This window comes from Parasteatoda tepidariorum, chromosome 5, assembly GCF_982258835.1.
Source record: "Parasteatoda tepidariorum strain Cologne lab strain chromosome 5, Ptep-v5.0, whole genome shotgun sequence".
In the NCBI taxonomy this organism is placed as follows: domain Eukaryota; kingdom Metazoa; phylum Arthropoda; class Arachnida; order Araneae; family Theridiidae; genus Parasteatoda; species Parasteatoda tepidariorum.
The window spans coordinates 110,588,155-110,605,915 of NC_141759.1; positions in this window are offsets into that span (position 1 = coordinate 110,588,155).

Sequence of the window (17,761 nt, forward strand, 5' to 3'; positions counted from 1 at the left end):
ACCTTTGTGACGAGTATCTCCCAATGTAGGAATTCGGACTGATTTATGATGATCCAACATAAGAATAGCTGCTTGTTTTGATGGTTTGTTCATGTTGAAGAATTCCCATTAAACCAGCAGGGACCATCACGAATCATCATGAACTGTTGATCCATGAAATCCAAACTTCTCTTAATGGTTAACCATCCTAGTATTAAAGGAGCTTTTTCCATCATGAAATGATGGAAGTTTGTTGGCATATCAACCATGAACACGTAATGGAAAATGATGGATGATGGTGGACATCAAATGATGTTGGACCATCATGAATTGCACTGAAACCAACTTAAACCGTCAAAATGTTTCGATGGAACCATCATGAATTTTGACTTGGTCATAGGACGGGAGTAAGTAAACAAATTTTTGTTACACTGATAGTTAAGCAATAATTCACAATTCTGAATAAAAGAGGGGGAAGACGATTCCGTTTTTCAGGCTTTCCCTTTGACACGCGTTTCACTATTGGAATAAAAGCATACAAGTTTGAACATCGTTGATTTTTATTTCTTTTTCAAGTGAAGGAAATGTAAAATCAAATCAAAACGATTCCTTTAAAATTGCGTGATTGCTAAAACGGTATGTTCTGAAGAAAAAAAGGAATGTAAAGACACAAAGTAAATGATCAAGACAAATAAGATCAGAATATTTTGTATCGGGGAAATCATAACACATATGAACCCTGCACTGTGAAATACGCTATTGTTGTTCATTTACGTCGCACTAGAGCTGCACAATGGACTTTTGGCGACGGTCTGGGAAACATCCCTGAGGATGATCCGAAGACATGTCATCACAATTTTGATCCTCATCGGAGGGGATGGCACCCCCACTTCGGTTAGCCCGACAATACACTACTACTAAGGTTTTGTATACAAACTTTTTTCCGCAATTATAATATTAGTAACGAAGTACGGGTTTTATAATGTAATTAAATTATTCCATTTACATACTAATTAAATTAGTTTGAATTTAATTAAATGAACATGTCATAATTTATTTATATCTTTCACAGTGAGTAGCACTATACCAGCTATCAAAAATACATTTGTAGTTGATGAATTTAAAGAAAAATCAACATCAGGAAAGTAGGGGGTCTTTCCAAAACAGAAAAACATGGCAAAGGGTCTGCGAGACAAAAAAAAGTTCAGGAACTACTGGTCTAGATCTTCCTATAACATCAAGATCATCGTCATAAGCAAGAATTTGAGTAAATCTTTAAAAAATAGTGCTTCTTACATTGATTCCAGTTGCTCTGATTACTTTTTAAAGTTCGATATTAAATAGAAGGCAAGCAAGTGCATCTCCCTACCTCAGGTCTCTATCAGTATAAAAGGTCACGGAGAGCTCGTTTTGCAACTTAACTCTGCACTTGCCTCTTCTTAGTGTCGCCTTTGTCAAGTTAATAAATTCAGGGGAATACCAAATTCCTCCATTGCTTCATACAACTTAATACTCTTGATACTGTCGTATGCTGCCTTAAAGTCAATCAAAAGATGGAAAGTCTCAATACTATACAAAATATAAATAATAAATATTTTTTTCTTGATATTTCGCTTCCTTTGTTATTCAATAGATGTCGCCACATTTAAAATATTAATATTACTTTACAAAATATTTAGTAGAAAATATTAATATTACAAAATATAAATAATAAATATTTTTTTCTTGATATTTCGTTTCCTTTGTTATTCAATAGATGTCGCCACAATATAAAATATTAATATTACTTTACAAAATATTTATTAGAAAATATTAATATTACAAAATGTAAATAATAAATATTTTCTTCTTGATATTGTACTTCATTTATTAGTCAGTAGATGTCGCCACAATAGAAAATATTAATATTACAAAATATAAATAATAAATATTTTTTTCCTAATATTTCGCTTTCTTTGTTATTCAATAGATGTCGCCACAATAGAAAATATTAATATTACTTTACAAAATATTAATATTACAAAATATTTGTAAGAAAATATTAATATTACAAAACATAATTAACAAATATTTCTTCATATTTTGCTTCCTTTGTTATTCAATAGATGTCGCCACAGTAGAGAAAATTAATATTACAAAATATAAATAATAAATATTTTCTTCTTGATATTGTACTTCATTTGTTAGTCAATAGAGGTCGCCACAATAGAAAATATTAATATTACAAAACATAAATAATAAATATTTCTTCTTGATATTTTGCTTCCTTTGTTATTCAATAGATGTCGCCACAGTAGAGAATATTAATATTACGAAATATAAATCCTTCTTCTTGGGCACTACAGCCTATGACAGGCCAAGGCCGTCCGTTTATGATTTTGCCATCTTGATCTATTCTGTGCCATGGACTTCCACTTAGTTGTTCCTATTATCTTTAGGTCCCTCTCAACTGCGTCCTGCCACCTAGTCGGTGGAAGGCCGCTTTTTCTTGTACCTTCTGGTTTAAAAAAAGTTACTTTTTTACAGGGTTTTGGTCTTTAGATCTATAAAGATGTCCCAGGAATTGAATGCGATTGGCCTTAATAGCATGAACTATGTCTGTTTGCTTATGCTTTTTATATAATTCATGATTATAAAGAGTACGTCATTTGTTATTCTCATAGACTGCACCAAAATTTTTCCCAAGTATCCCTCTCTCAAAAATCAGCAAAAGAAATTTACACTTTAGTTGGCTTTCCAAACCGAAGTAACACTTGTTTGCCATTGATGAACGGCTATCGATTTCAGTTCTTATGTCATTTTTGTTGATTACAGTAGATCCAAGATATTAAAATTCATCAACAGCATCAAATTCGTAATCATTCACAGGCAAGGGCATTGCCTTTGTGAGATTTCTGTTTGTCTCCATATGCAGTCAAACCCCGCTATAGTGAACGCAGTTTATAGTGAACTCCCAGATATAGTGCATGAAATGTGCGGTCCCGTGCCTTGCTATACACGTATAATGTTATTTTTTATGGATATAGTGAACCAAAAAAGTGAGGCAGTTGGATGTAATGAACTTCTTACTGTCTTCGACTGATTTTTTTTTTTAAATTTTTTTTTATAATAATTTTGAAATTTCTGATTCAAAATAAATGCATATACCGATTTTTAAAACCATCTATTGGGGGGAATGTAGCGATAAGCATTTTTTTCTTGTTTGCTTCTTTTATCTCACTTTCCCATCCCTAATCAAACCAATTAGATGTTTCCAACCAGGCAAATGATGCACCTGTAAAGTGTCAGTGGGATCAATATGGATATTCTGTCAAAGAGAATGAGTAATTATTCATTATTGGTCAAAGGGTTGGACACTAATATGTGTTTATAAGGCCTTCATTTCAACTCCTTTTTGCTCTCAGCTCAGCTAAAAAAATCCTGCAAGCAAGTGTCTCAAATTTAACTATGGGGAGCAGTAATCGTAAAACGTTTTCCATTAATGATAAAATGGGCATTATCAGAAAGATTGAAAAGGATGCAATGAAGCTGATATTTGCAAGAAATAAACTATCCAAATCTGCAGTTTGTATCATATGAAAAAATAAGAAATTAATAATTTCTGCTCATGAAAAAAATTTAGATGGCAGAAGAAAGTTGATAAAAGCATATCACAAGGATGATTAAGAAGCATTACGGAAGTGGTTCACCAATCGAGGAAGTCGCATTCTTCCAGTATCTGGACAAATGTCGATGAATTTGCTAAGCGATTTTATGACACTATTTTTATGTGCTCGTATGGCAGGTTAGACAGGTTTAAAAAGCGGAATAGCAGAAATTCAGGAAAAATTACCTGAGAGTCGGGAAGTGTTTCCATATCTGATGTTGATCATCAGCTAAAGATTAATAATTCTTTTTTTTTTGTACGCAAGACGTAGAGTAATGAAAAATAACACATTTTTTTGCTACTACATAATATTTTTCAGTCATTTAGTTGAATTATGTGTAATAAAAGAAAGGAGTTTGGGAACCATTAGTTAAATTCCCTGCGTAACGGATATAGTGAACTCCCGGTTATAGTGAACCGAAATTTCTGTCCCTTGAAGGTTCACTATAGCGGGGTAGGACTGTATTTAGGTTAGTCAGCATTAATGGTTAGTCCCATTTCATTAGTTGTTACTTCAAGAGATTTGAAGTTCTCCACTACTGATTGTCTAGATTTTCCTATAATATCAAGATCATTTCCATAAGCAAGAATTTATGTAGATCTTTAAATAATAGTGCCTCGTTCATTCATTCCAGATGTTCTGTTTACTTTTTTTAAGTTCGATATTAAATAGAAGGCAGGCAAATGCATCTCCCTGCCTCAGGTCTCTGTCAGTTTTGTTTGTTTTATTGAAATTACATACATTTGCTGACTTGTGTGCTCAATATAGGCTTATAAGTCATTGTCAAGTAGGAAATACAGATAGAACAATTCAGAGAAAGACATCACAGACATCCAGGGTTACGGCGGGATTCGAACCCGCTACCTCCACGCTTAACAGAGCGTTTGGACCGGCGATACCGCTCGGCCAGGGAGGCCCCGTCTCTGTCAGTATAAAAGGTCTTGGAGAGTTCGTTTTGCAACTTAGCTCTGCAATTGACTTTTCTGAGTGTTGCCTCTGCAAGTTAATAAGCTTCAGGGGAATACCAAAGTCCTCTAAAGTCAATAAAAGATCAAAATTCTCCATACTATACAAAATGTAACAAAATATATACGAAATATAAATAATAAATATTTTTTCTTGATATTTGGCTTCATTTGTTAGTCAATAGATGTCGCCACAATAGAAAATATTAATATTACTTTATAAATATTTATTAGAAAATATTAATATTACAAAATATAAATAATAAATATTTTTTTCTGATATTTTAATTTCTTTGTTATTCAATAGATGTCGCCACAATAGAAAATATTAATATTACTTTACAAAATATTAATATTACAAAATATTTATAAGAAAATATTAATATTACAAAATATTTATAAGAAAATATTAATATTCCAAAGCACAAATAATAAATATTTCTTCTTAATATTTTGTTTCCTTTGTTATTCAATAGATGTCGCCACAGTAGAAAATATTAATATTACAAAATATAAATATGATATTTTGCTTCATTTGTTAATCAATAGATGTCGCCACAATAGAAAATATTAATATTACAAAATATAAATAATAAATATTTTTTTCTAGATATTTTGCTTCATTTGTTATTCAGTAGATGTCGCCACAAAAGAAAATATCATTATTACAAAAAATAAATAAAAAATATTTTTTTCCTGATATTTTGCTTCATTTGTTATTCAGTAGATGTCGCCACAATAGAAAATATCATATATTACAAAATATAAATAATAAATATTTTTATAATAATGAATATTATACAAAATATTAATAATGAATATTTTTTCCTCGATATTTCGCTTCCTTTGTTATTCAATAGATGTCGCCACAGTAGAAAATATTAATATTACGCAATATAAATAATAAATATTTTCTTCGGATTTTTTTGGCTTCATTTGTTATTTAATAGATGTCGCCACAATAGAAAATATTAATATTACAAAATATAAATAATAAATATTTTTTTTCTTGATATTTTGCTTCATTTGCTACTCAATAGATGCCGGCACATACGAAATATAAATAATAAATATTTTTTTCTTGATACTTCTCTTCATTCGTTATTCAGTAGATGTCGCCACAATGGAAAATATTTACATTACAAAATAAAAATTCTTCTTCTTCTTGGGCACTACAGCTTATCACTGGTCATAGCCGTCCCAATAAGTTTTTGCAATCTTCATCTATTCTGTGCCATGTCCTTCCAGTTAGTTATTTCTATTATTTTTAGGTCCCTCTCAACTGCGTCCAGCCACCTAGTCGGTGGACGACAGCTTTTTCTTGTACCTTCTGGTTTTAAAAAAATTTACTTTTTTGCAGTGTTTTGGTCTTCAGATCCCAGCAATCCCAGCAATCGAATGTGATTGACCTTAATAAGATGAACTATGTCTGGTTGTTTACACTTTTTATATTACTCATGATTGTAAAGGGTGCGTCATTTGTTATTCTCATAGACTGCACCAAAATTTCTTCTAAGTATCCCGCTCTCAAAAATTAGCAATTTGTTTCCTCTTTTTTATTAAGAGTTCAGCACTCACTACTATATAGGGTTACAGGCCGTATGAGTGTTTTCTATATGTTAATTTTCGTCTTTTGTTTAAGAAATTTACTTTTTAGTTGGCTTTTTAAACCAAAGTAGCACTTCTTTGCCATTGCTAAACGGCTATCGATTTCGGCATTTGTGTCATTTTTGCAGGTTACAGTAGTCCTAAGATATTTAAATTCATCTACAGGTTCAAATTTCTTACCATTCCCATGTAAGGTCAGGCATCGCCTTAGTGAGCCATCTGTTTTTCTCCATGTATTAGTTTTGTCAGGATTAATGGTTAGTCCCATGCCACTAGCTGCTACTTCAAGAGCTTTGAAGTTCTGCACTACTGGTTGTCTATTTCAAATCATGCTAACCTTGCTAGAAACTCTGACATTATGAAACCCAAATCTCAATTTATTACAGACGCGCAAGGGGAAAAATCACTCTTTAACATATATTACTAAAATAGGATTCAAATGTTAAGTGTTTATTTACATGATAAGTGAACTGAAGTAAGATAAATGCATTTTTCAAGTAATCAGTGTTGTTATTATCATTATGTTTACGTATTTAAGGAACAAAAATGTACATTTTGAATTGTTATTGAAGAATTAATTAGTAGTTAAATATTCTGAAGTACTTAGGAATGGTTTTATTGATTTATTATTGTTGTTCGCGTATGCCAAGGCACAGGGTGTATGATTGTTCTTGTTTTCCCGTGGCGCTATCCATGGCCAAGAATTCGATTTCTGCCACACCCCGATTGTAGGGCGGATCCATTCATTGATCCACAGATCATAATTTTGACAGAAACCAGAGAACGATTAATCTCCAATCCTGTATCTCCAGAGGTATAATTTGTTATGAGAATATGGAGGACTTTTTGACCCAACAAATTTAACGTGCACCAGTCTCCATTTATTACTGGATTTGAACTCCCGTTCTTACGAACGAGGGTTCAGTGCCCTATCCACCAGGCTATTCCTGTTCCATTAATTTTAATTTAGAGCTTAAAATATTATTCGACATGTTTCAAAAAATCAAAACAAACCGGTTTAAGCCACACAAAAAAAAATTCTGTCTTGTATCCAATCCCGTTAAAAAGTCTTTTTTTCCTTGCTGATCCAATTCTGAAGCTTCTTATGGTAAGATTGAAGAGCAGCATTTGCAATGGGTGGCAATCTCGCCAGGTTGAAATGGGTATTAGATGCAACAAATCTGAGATACATGCTTTGCTCTACTAGAAATCCTGCTACTTTATAATTTTAGTTTTGCTCATATAAACTGTGATAGTTTAACGTTTCTGATAAATAACTCTCGGTTAATGATGAGTTAGAAATAATTCATATAAGCAAAAAACAATTTTGAAAAATGCGTATTTCTTTTATCAACAGAGATTTACTTGAGCACTCTTCATTACACTTCCTAAGAAGATGAAACAAAAAAAGAACTTGGTTCAAAATTACTCCAAAAAAAATTAAAGAAAAGGAAAACATATCCATTTGTTAAAAAAGTAAGATAAATTTGTATGGAAAATGTACTTTTTCTGAATTTATTTAGATGTACAGCTACCGCAATGCTTCAGAAGATATTTTTTGTCAGTTTTGTGACACAAAATAAGTTGTTTATTTAACATTATCTAAACAGGTCGTGACAACAAAAAAAAACTATTTTGTAACAACTCAAACCTTTTTAGACAAGTGTTTTAAAAAAGGGCAGAAAATGCGATTTTTTACTTAAAAATATGTAGTAAAATGCATAAATACAATAAAATACAAAAATCAATCATGGCAATTAAAATACGAGGGTAATTCCTGTTATATGTTTACATACACAATCATTTAGTAACTACAGTGCAAGACTAGGAAATTTATCTGGTGACCATTGTCCACTAGAGGTAAATTCATGGGTGGCCACATTTTGCCTTAAAAGTACTTTAATTTTGCTTCGAAATTACCAAAAAAAAAAAGAATTATTTTTCTCAGTTCAAAGAAATAATATTTATAACTAATATCATAAATGTATAATTTCATTATAAAAACAATTCTATACACGTGATGCTAATTTACTTTCCACAGGACAATTTTTTGACAATTAAAGGTTGTTATACCTATTCATTTAAATATCTCTGATGTACAGTGCGCAAAATTAAAAAAAAACTGACCAGACTGAATAATTTTTGATCTACTGATCGAATCTTCACGTTCTATGACTCATCTAATCTCAAATATGCTAATTATTAAGTGCAGACGATATTTTAGGATACAAAATCAGACACAAAAACGTACTTTCTCTGAATAAAGATACCTTTTTTTCGAAGGAATCCCCCAAAATATAGAAGGAAGCCGCAATTTAGAAAATATGGTCCTTATAGTTTGGTCAAGAGAGTGTTCCAAAATTTAGACCCCTTAATGTGAAGCGAATCGAAAAATTTTTTTACACAATTATGAAATTCGATTATTTAAAGATAATTCCATGTAAAAAATAACATTTAGTAACTATTCATTATTTTATTTAATAATGATCAATAAAATTTCGAATTACAAGGAAGAAAGTTTTTGCATCATTTAAAATAATATAATTTTCATGGCGATTTGGGTGAGATCATCGATCAGTTCCTCAGAAATCGAATTTCAAATATACGACTTCCACCTCCAGATTATTACTCCCAATTTATTTTAACGCATAAGTTTAAAAAACACTCAATCCTATCATGTTATTGTACTTTGTACTGCTTACAATATAATTTGTGCTATTTAACAATCAATTTGAAAATCCATTTAACTTCAGCTGAAGACATAAAAAATCCAAGTTGACTCTCAAAACATGACAACACTTACACTTTATCGTTACAATAAATCGATTTACTGCTTCAGATCCTTAAAAATTTTAAAAATACAGAAACATGTTATGAATGATAAAATTATGCCCAGTGGGCAAATTTAAATGCAAATATCAATCTTAAATCTTCCTAGAATATCAAGCCTGAACATTAACTAAGAGATACACGGAATACTCAGTTGCTCATCTACAGCAATCTAAAGGTTAATTTTAATTTCTCCACTCTCTCCACTTTTCCTCTATCTGTTACCATGGTTTCGACAAATTTCAGAAGAGAATTTTCATAGCATTCAAACTAATTAAGAATTAATATAACTGCAGTAGCAATAAATACATGAAATCATTAAAGAGAAATACAAGTACTTTTAAATTGAGACATCATATTTTTATACGTCCTTTTTTAATATGTTTTAAATTATGACACTATTTTAATAATAATAAAAACATGCACTAATACATTTTGTTGTTTTTTACTATTGTTTAAATATCAAGTAAGACGTAACAATATTAACTCAAAAAATATCCTTGTGACAATAAAACAGTACTTAAATTTTAAATAAAAAAATACCATGCAAAAATGCTACAAAAAGAGTACAGAGTACTTACTCTATAGCTTGTCTGGAAAACCCGTGCTATCTGGAGAAAAAATGGAAGAAAATCAAATTTTTGTTTAAACAGAATAATTTTATAAAGGTTCTATAACATCGACACAAACATCAGGAATAGTCTGTTTGTTCAGTAGATCCGGGGAAAAAAAAGATGTATTAATGTCGTGAAATATCATCGAAACAATGTTTACAAAGAGCAGAATAACAAGTTTCTTCCACGGTGGTAAGAAACTGCGGGAAAAATGTTCCGAAAGAAACTGGAAGAAACTCTTAAATAAGGAATTTTTAAGAGCTTCTTTTAAGAGTTTAATGACTTATTTTTCAATATTTTAAATTGAATAAAGTGTTCTACATATAAAAATAATTATTTTTCTTTGTAGAAGAGCGAATAATGGCTGAAAAAGGCAGAAAAGTCGTATCAGGAGGCACGCACACATCACACCCCGTAACTCCCTATAATATTTACCTATAAACTTCAAACTCGGCCGGAACTCAGAGTTTAATATTACTAACAATTTTGTCGAAGGAATTTTTCGTAGACCTATTAGTGGGCCCACAACGACCCAAAATATGTTTTGTTGACTAACCGGGAGGAGGTGTTTTAAGCTAAATATTCGTGCGGCTGTCATGTGAAGCGTGGCGAAGTTGATAGCGCTTTGGGCAAGTTAGATTTGTTGCCCCGGAGACCCTGGGTTCGGAACCCTGCAAGGGTCGACTTTCAAGTTTTGTTTATTTATTTTATATTACTTTTTTTAATATATTTTTCGATATTTTAACGTGAATAAAGCGTCCGGTATGTAAAAATAACTATTTTTTCCTTGGGAAAAAGCGAATAATAGCTAATAAACGGATAAATTTCGGATAATTTTCATTTATTTATTTTATTTTTCTTTGTTAAAGAGCGAATAATGGCTGAAAAAGGCAGAAAATTCGTATAAAGAGGCACGCACACATCACACCCCGTAACTCCCTATAATATTTACCTATAAACTTCAAACTCGGCCGGAACTCAGAGTTTAATATTACTAATAATTTTGTCGAAGGAATTTTTCATAGACCTATTAGTGGGCCCACAACGACCCAAAATATGTTTTGTTGACTAACCGGGAGGAGGTGTTTTAAGCTAAATATTCGTGAGGCTGCCATGTGAAGCGTGGCGAAGTTGATAGCGCTTTGGGCAAGTTAGATTTGTTGCCCCGGAGACCCTGGGTTCGGAACCCTGCAAGGGTCGACTTTCAAGTTTTGTTTATTTATTTTATATTACTTTTTTTAATATATTTTTCGATATTTTAACGTGAATAAAGCGTCCGGTATATAAAAATAACTATTTTTTCCTTGGGAAAAAGCGAATAATAGCTAATAAACGGGAAAATTTCGGATAATTTTTATTTATTTATTTTATTTTTCTTTGTTAAAGAGCGAATAATGGCTGAAAAAGGCAGAAAAGTCGTATTAGGAGGCACGCACACATCACACCCCGTAACTCCCTGTAATATTTACCTATAAACTTCAAACTCGGCCTGAACTCAGAGTTTAATATTACTAAAAATTTTACCGAAGGAATTTTTTATAGACCTATTAGTGGGCCCACAATGACCAGAAATATGTTTTGTTGACTAACCGGAAGGAGGTGTTTTAAGCTAAATATTCGTGAGGCTGCCATGTGAAGCGTGGCGAAGTTGATAGCGCTTTGGGCAAGTTAGATTTATTGCCCCGGAGACCCTGGGTTCGGAACCCTGCAAGGGTCGACTTTCAGGTTTTGTTTATTTATTTTATATTATTTTTTTTAATATATTTTTCGATATTTTAACGTGAATAAATCGTCTGGTATATAAAAATAACTATTTTTTCCTTGGGAAAAAGCGAATAATAGCTAATAAACGGGAAAATTTCGGATAATTTTTATTTATTTATTTATTTTATTTTTCTTTGTTAAAGAGCGAATAATGACTGAAAAAGGCAGAAAAGTCGTATAAAGAGGCACGCACACATCACACCCCGTAACTCCCTATAATATTTACCTATAAACTTCAAACTCGGCCTGAACTCAGAGTTTAATATTACTAACAATTTTACCGAAGGAATTTTTTATACACCTATTAGTGGGCCCACAATGACCCAAAATATGTTTTGTTGACTTACCGGAAGGAGGTGTTTTAAGCTAAATATTCGTGAGGCTGCCATGTGAAGCGTGGCGAAGTTGATAGCGCTTTGGGCAAGTTAGATTTGTTGCCCCGGAGACCCTGGGTTCGGAACCCTGCAAGGGTCGACTTTCAAGTTTTGTTTATTTATTTTATATTACTTTTTTTAATATATTTTTCGATATTTTAACGTGAATAAAGCGTCCGGTATGTAAAAATAACTATTTTTTCCTTGGGAAAAAGCGAATAATAGCTAATAAACGGGTAAATTTCGGATAATTTTCATTTATTTATATTATTTTTCTTTGTTAAAGAGCGAATAATGGCTGAAAAAGGCAGAAAAGTCGTATTAGGAGGCACGCACACATCACACCCCGTAACTCCCTATAATATTTACCTATAAACTTCAAACTCGGCCTGAACTCAGAGTTTAATATTACTAACAATTTTACCGAAGGAATTTTTTATACACCTATTAGTGGGCCCACAATGACCCAAAATATGTTTTGTTGTCTTACCGGAAGGAGGTGTTTTAAGCTAAATATTCGTGAGGCTGCCATGTGAAGCGTGGCGAAGTTGATAGCGCTTTGGGCAAGTTAGATTTGTTGCCCCGGAGACCCTGGGTTCGGAACCCTGCAAGGGTTGACTTTCAAGTTTTGTTTATTTATTTTGTATTACTTTTTTTAATATATTTTTCGATATTTTAACGTGAATAAAGCGTCCGGTATGTAAAAATAACTATTTTTTCCTTGGGAAAAAGCGAATAATAGCTAATAAACGGGTAAATTTCGGAAAATTTTCATTTATTTATTTTATTTTTCTTTGTTAAAGAGCGAATAATGGCTGAAAAAGGCAGAAAAGTCGTATAAAGAGGCACGCACACATCACACCCAGTAACTCCCTATATTATTTACCTATAAACTTCAAACTCGGCCTGAACTCAGAGTTTAATATTACTAACAATTTTTCCCGAAGGAATTTTTTATAGACCTATTAGTGGGCCCACAATGACCCAAAATATGTTTTGTTGACTAACCGGGAGGTGGTGTTTTAAGCTAAATATTCGTGAGCCTGCCATGTGAAGCGTGGCGAAGTTGATAGCGCTTTGGGCAAGTTAGATTTGTTGCCCCGGAGACCCTGGGTTCGGAACCCTGCAAGGGTCGACTTTCAAGTTTTGTTTATTTATTTTATATTACTTTTTTTAATATATTTTTCGATATTTTAACGTGAATAAAGCGTCCGGTATGTAAAAATAACTATTTTTTCCTTGGGAAAAAGCGAATAATAGCTAATAAACGGGTAAATATCGGATAATTTGCATTTATTTATTTTATTTTTCTTTGTTAAAGAGCGAATAATGGCTGAAAAAGGCAGAAAAGTCGTATAAAGAGGCACGCACACATCACACCCCGTAACTCCCTATAATATTTACCTATAAACTTCAAACTCGGCCTGAACTCAGAGTTTAATATTACTAACAATTTTACCGAAGGAATTTTTTATACACCTATTAGTGGGCCCACAATGACCCAAAATATGTTTTGTTGACTTACCGGAAGGAGGTGTTTTAAGCTAAATATTCGTGAGGCTGCCATGTGAAGCGTGGCGAAGTTGATAGCGCTTTGGGCAAGTTAGATTTGTTGCCCCGGAGGCGTATTGACAAAACATACCGTAGATTGTAAACGTGGCGATTGCAGGTGGAGTTGGCGATGGATTACGCGTAAATGTGGTAGGAGAACGAAATTACATTAACCTAAGCAGTGTAATTCGATATTTTCTTCTTCTCCTCGACTAGCCATTATGAATAAAAATAACTCATTAATTCCTTTTAGCAGAGAAAATAAAAAAGAAAATAACACCTTTTTATTGTCAGGATCACTTTACAAATACACTGTTTTCATATTTTATTAAGCGCTATAATTTATATTTTATAAAACGATCTAGTTTTTTGATAAAACAGATTCAATTTTTTAATTTTTTTTACAAGAATTGTGTTTGCGAAGAAATAAAAATAATTTATTAATGAACCAATCACAAAAAATAGCGTAACATTTTAATACTATGTTTTATTGAAACGCTATTTTGAAGAATTAATTCTATTTAACTTTTATTGTAAGAAAACATACCTGTTTTATTTTAGTGATATTTTCTACGAAATCAATATTCTCTATAAAAGAATAATGTAAGCTTTTTTATAAAGATTATTTTTTTAGAAATTAACAAAGACATATTATTTACTAGAAAAAAAATAGAGTATTCAAAAATGTTATCACGCTTTAAAGTAATAGTTTCTTGTAAACGAAATAATCAATATTTTTAAAATAAAGTTTGAAAGCGTTTGTTTCATTACTAGAAGCATTCATTATAAAAAAAATATATATTAAATTACTTTTTTGCATAATTTTATGAAATAACTTTTTTTTGGAATGAGATGAGATTTTAAACTTTGTGAAAAATTGATTCAATTCCTTAATATATATAAAAGTCGGTAAATACTTCATTCATTATGGAGGTCATAGATAACTTGATACCTTTTCAATATAAGAATAATAAATGCAATTAATAGAAAATGCACAATTTTAAAAATATATTTTATTTACACGCATTGCGTACAGGTTATAATGCAACTATCATACGTAACATAAATTTATAGATTCCTAAATACTGTTATATGAGTTTGGTAATTAAAAATATAATTAAAAAATAACATAATTAAAAAATAACATAATTAAAAAATAACATAATTGAAAAAAATTTCAACCTTCAATTAAAAACTTCCTGTTGCCATATATTAATAATAATTATAATTTTTAGCAACTTTTTTGGGCACAAATTTTTAATTCTCGAACTTAATACTATCCTTTATATGAAAATATCAGAAAATTTATAAAAGAAAAACTATATTTTAAAATTGAGACATTGGCGACAACAGAGGTTAGATGTATGTGCTGAGTTTAAATAAATTATATGTTATAAAACTCACATTTAAGATTTAGATCAATTTATTATCAGGTCATAAGAGTGTTTTTTAATAAATAAATGTAGTGATTGTTTGATTTACAATTATAAGGTCCTGGGTGTTTAATGTTAAGTTATACATTTCTTTAGAAATAATATTTGAAATATGCAAAGCAGGGCGGCATTCATTTCAACTTAAAAATCATCAACTTAACTTTCAATAACTATAGATAAATAAAAAACAAAAGTTTGATAAAAACTTTAAAAGAAATACTTTTAGAAAAATTCTTTCTAAATAATATTTAAATAAAACACAATCACTTCGTCTGAGTGATTCTGTAAGAAATTCTAAACTTTACAATTTTACAAGTTAGGTGAAAAGTAAATATCGACAATAGTGGTAGGGAATTAAGGAAATTCTAAATCTAAAGTTTGAGTCCTAGAACGTAAACATCTGATCATTAGATCAAAAGTTAGTTTTAGATTTTTCGTTTATTGCTCACTGTACACTAAAAGGTGATTTTTTTTTCTTTTGAAATTTTGATTTTAATGCCCTTACTTCAACCTCCTTCGAGTTATGCTTACTTTATAAATTTAATCTCAACTTTATTTTTCTTTTCACTTTTAAACTGTAAAAGACTTTTTCTCCATTTGTAAATTATGAAAAAGGTTATTAATCTGATTGCGTAAACAGTTAATTTATTAAAATTGAACATTCTCAATTAATTCCTTTTAATAGTCATTTATATTATTAATAATAATTATTTACACAAAATTATAATAGAGGAAAGTTTGATTAGAAATTTAAAAGTTCTTGCTACAATAATTAGGGAATTTCTATTGACAAATTCAAGTAATTTTTTTTCCGGAACAAAATGCATTTTTATTTAAAATGGAACAGTATTGACTTAATATTTATACGATAAAACACTCTCTAATCGCTAACACCGATGACAGGAAAAAAATTTCGTTTTTTTTTTCTTTTCCACAAAAAGTTTAGAACTTAAAATGTTGTTCTTTCATTATAAAGCAATAGCATAATATTCTCGTATCATGTGAAACTTGATAACGAAGTTACTTATCTACCGTTTTACAGTTATAAAATGAAATGATTATTGAATTTTACTTGCATTTTAAAATGTCAATGTCTCCATCGTTCAATGAATTTTACGATTATTTTTATAAAACTGTGTATAATGAACATTTCAACTAAAATAATTAGTACAAAATAGCTGCTAATAATTCTCTTAAACATTTATAAATATTATACATTTATAAATTTAAGCTTTTCGCATTATTGCTAAATAACCTCTACGTCGAAAAATATTTAAGGAATTCCATAATAACTGAAAATTAAATAAAATTAAAAAAAAATTGTAAATGGTTATCGAGCAGAACCATTAAGTTTAATTAATGAATATAGAATTAGTAACAAAGTCACTGCTGAACAATAATTTTTTTTTTAATCTTTTAAGTAAACAAACTTTATTGTAATAATCATTTCATTATTAAGGATTAGAGGTTATTGTGAAATTATTAATTTTAATAAGTGGATGAGTAGGTAAAGAAGTTCACTACTCGAAATACGCGTATACATTTAATGAAAGTTATGAAAATACAGAAGGGGGCTATGGAGGTAATAATATATAATTTTTTTTTATCTTAGTTTTATTACGATCTTCTAAAAAACGCTAATAAACACAATTATGTTAACAAATACAAACGATTATGTCGGAGCTATAACGAAAAAATACGCTTTATATTTCATTTAATGCAGAAGAATCTAATGAAGATCAGCTTATTTGAAACTCTGAAATGTGACACCCATATATAACTTGGTGAATGATAGATACGTGATACCGAAAACAAAACAAAAACATAAGCACACAGCTGTTTGGCGATTTGCGAGACGCTCCTTCAACGCCGATAGATATTTTCGCCAACCCCTTTACAATCTACGGTATGTTTTGTCAATACGCGCCCCGGAGACCCTGGGTTCGGAACCCTGCAAGGGTCGACTTTCAAGTTTTGTTTATTTATTTTATATTACTTTTTTTAATATATTTTTCGATATTTTAACGTGAATAAAGCGTCCGGTATGTAAAAATAACTATTTTTTCCTTGGGAAAAAGCGAATAATAGCTAATAAACGGGTAAATTTCGGATAATTTTCATTTATTTATTTTATTTTTCTTTGTTAAAGAGCGAATAATGGCTGAAAAAGGCAGAAAAGTCGTATTAGGAGGCACGCACACATCACACCCCGTAACTCCCTATAATATTTACCTATAAACTTCAAACTCGGCCTGAACTCAAAGTTTAATATTACTAACAATTTTACCGAAGGAATTTTTTATACACCTATTAGTGGGCCCACAATGACCCAAAATATGTTTTGTTGACTTACCGGAAGGAGGTATTTTAAGCTAAATATTCGTAAGGCTGCCATGTGAAGCGTGGCGAAGTTGATAGCGCTTTGGGAAAGTTAGATTTGTTGCCCCGGAGACCCTGGGTTCGGAACCCTGCAAGGGTCGACTTTCAAGTTTTGTTTATTTATTTTATATTACTTTTTTTAATATATTTTTCGATATTTTAACGTGAATAAAGCGTCCGGTATGTAAAAATAACTATTTTTTCCTTGGGAAAAAGCGAATAATAGCTAATAAACGGGTAAATTTCGGATAATTTTCATTTATTTATTTTATTTTTCTTTGTTAAAGAGCGAATAATGGCTGAAAAAGGCAGAAAAGTCGTATTAGGAGGCACGCACACATCACACCCCGTAACTCCCTATAATATTTACCTATAAACTTCAAACTCGGCCTGAACTCAGAGTTTAATATTACTAACAATTTTACCGAAGGAATTTTTTATACACCTATTAGTGGGCCCACAATGACCCAAAATATGTTTTGTTGACTAACCGGGAGGTGGTGTTTTAAGCTAAATATTCGTGAGCCTGCCATGTGAAGCGTGGCGAAGTTGATAGCGCTTTGGGCAAGTTAGATTTGTTGCCCCGGAGACCCTGGGTTCGGAACCCTGCAAGGGTCG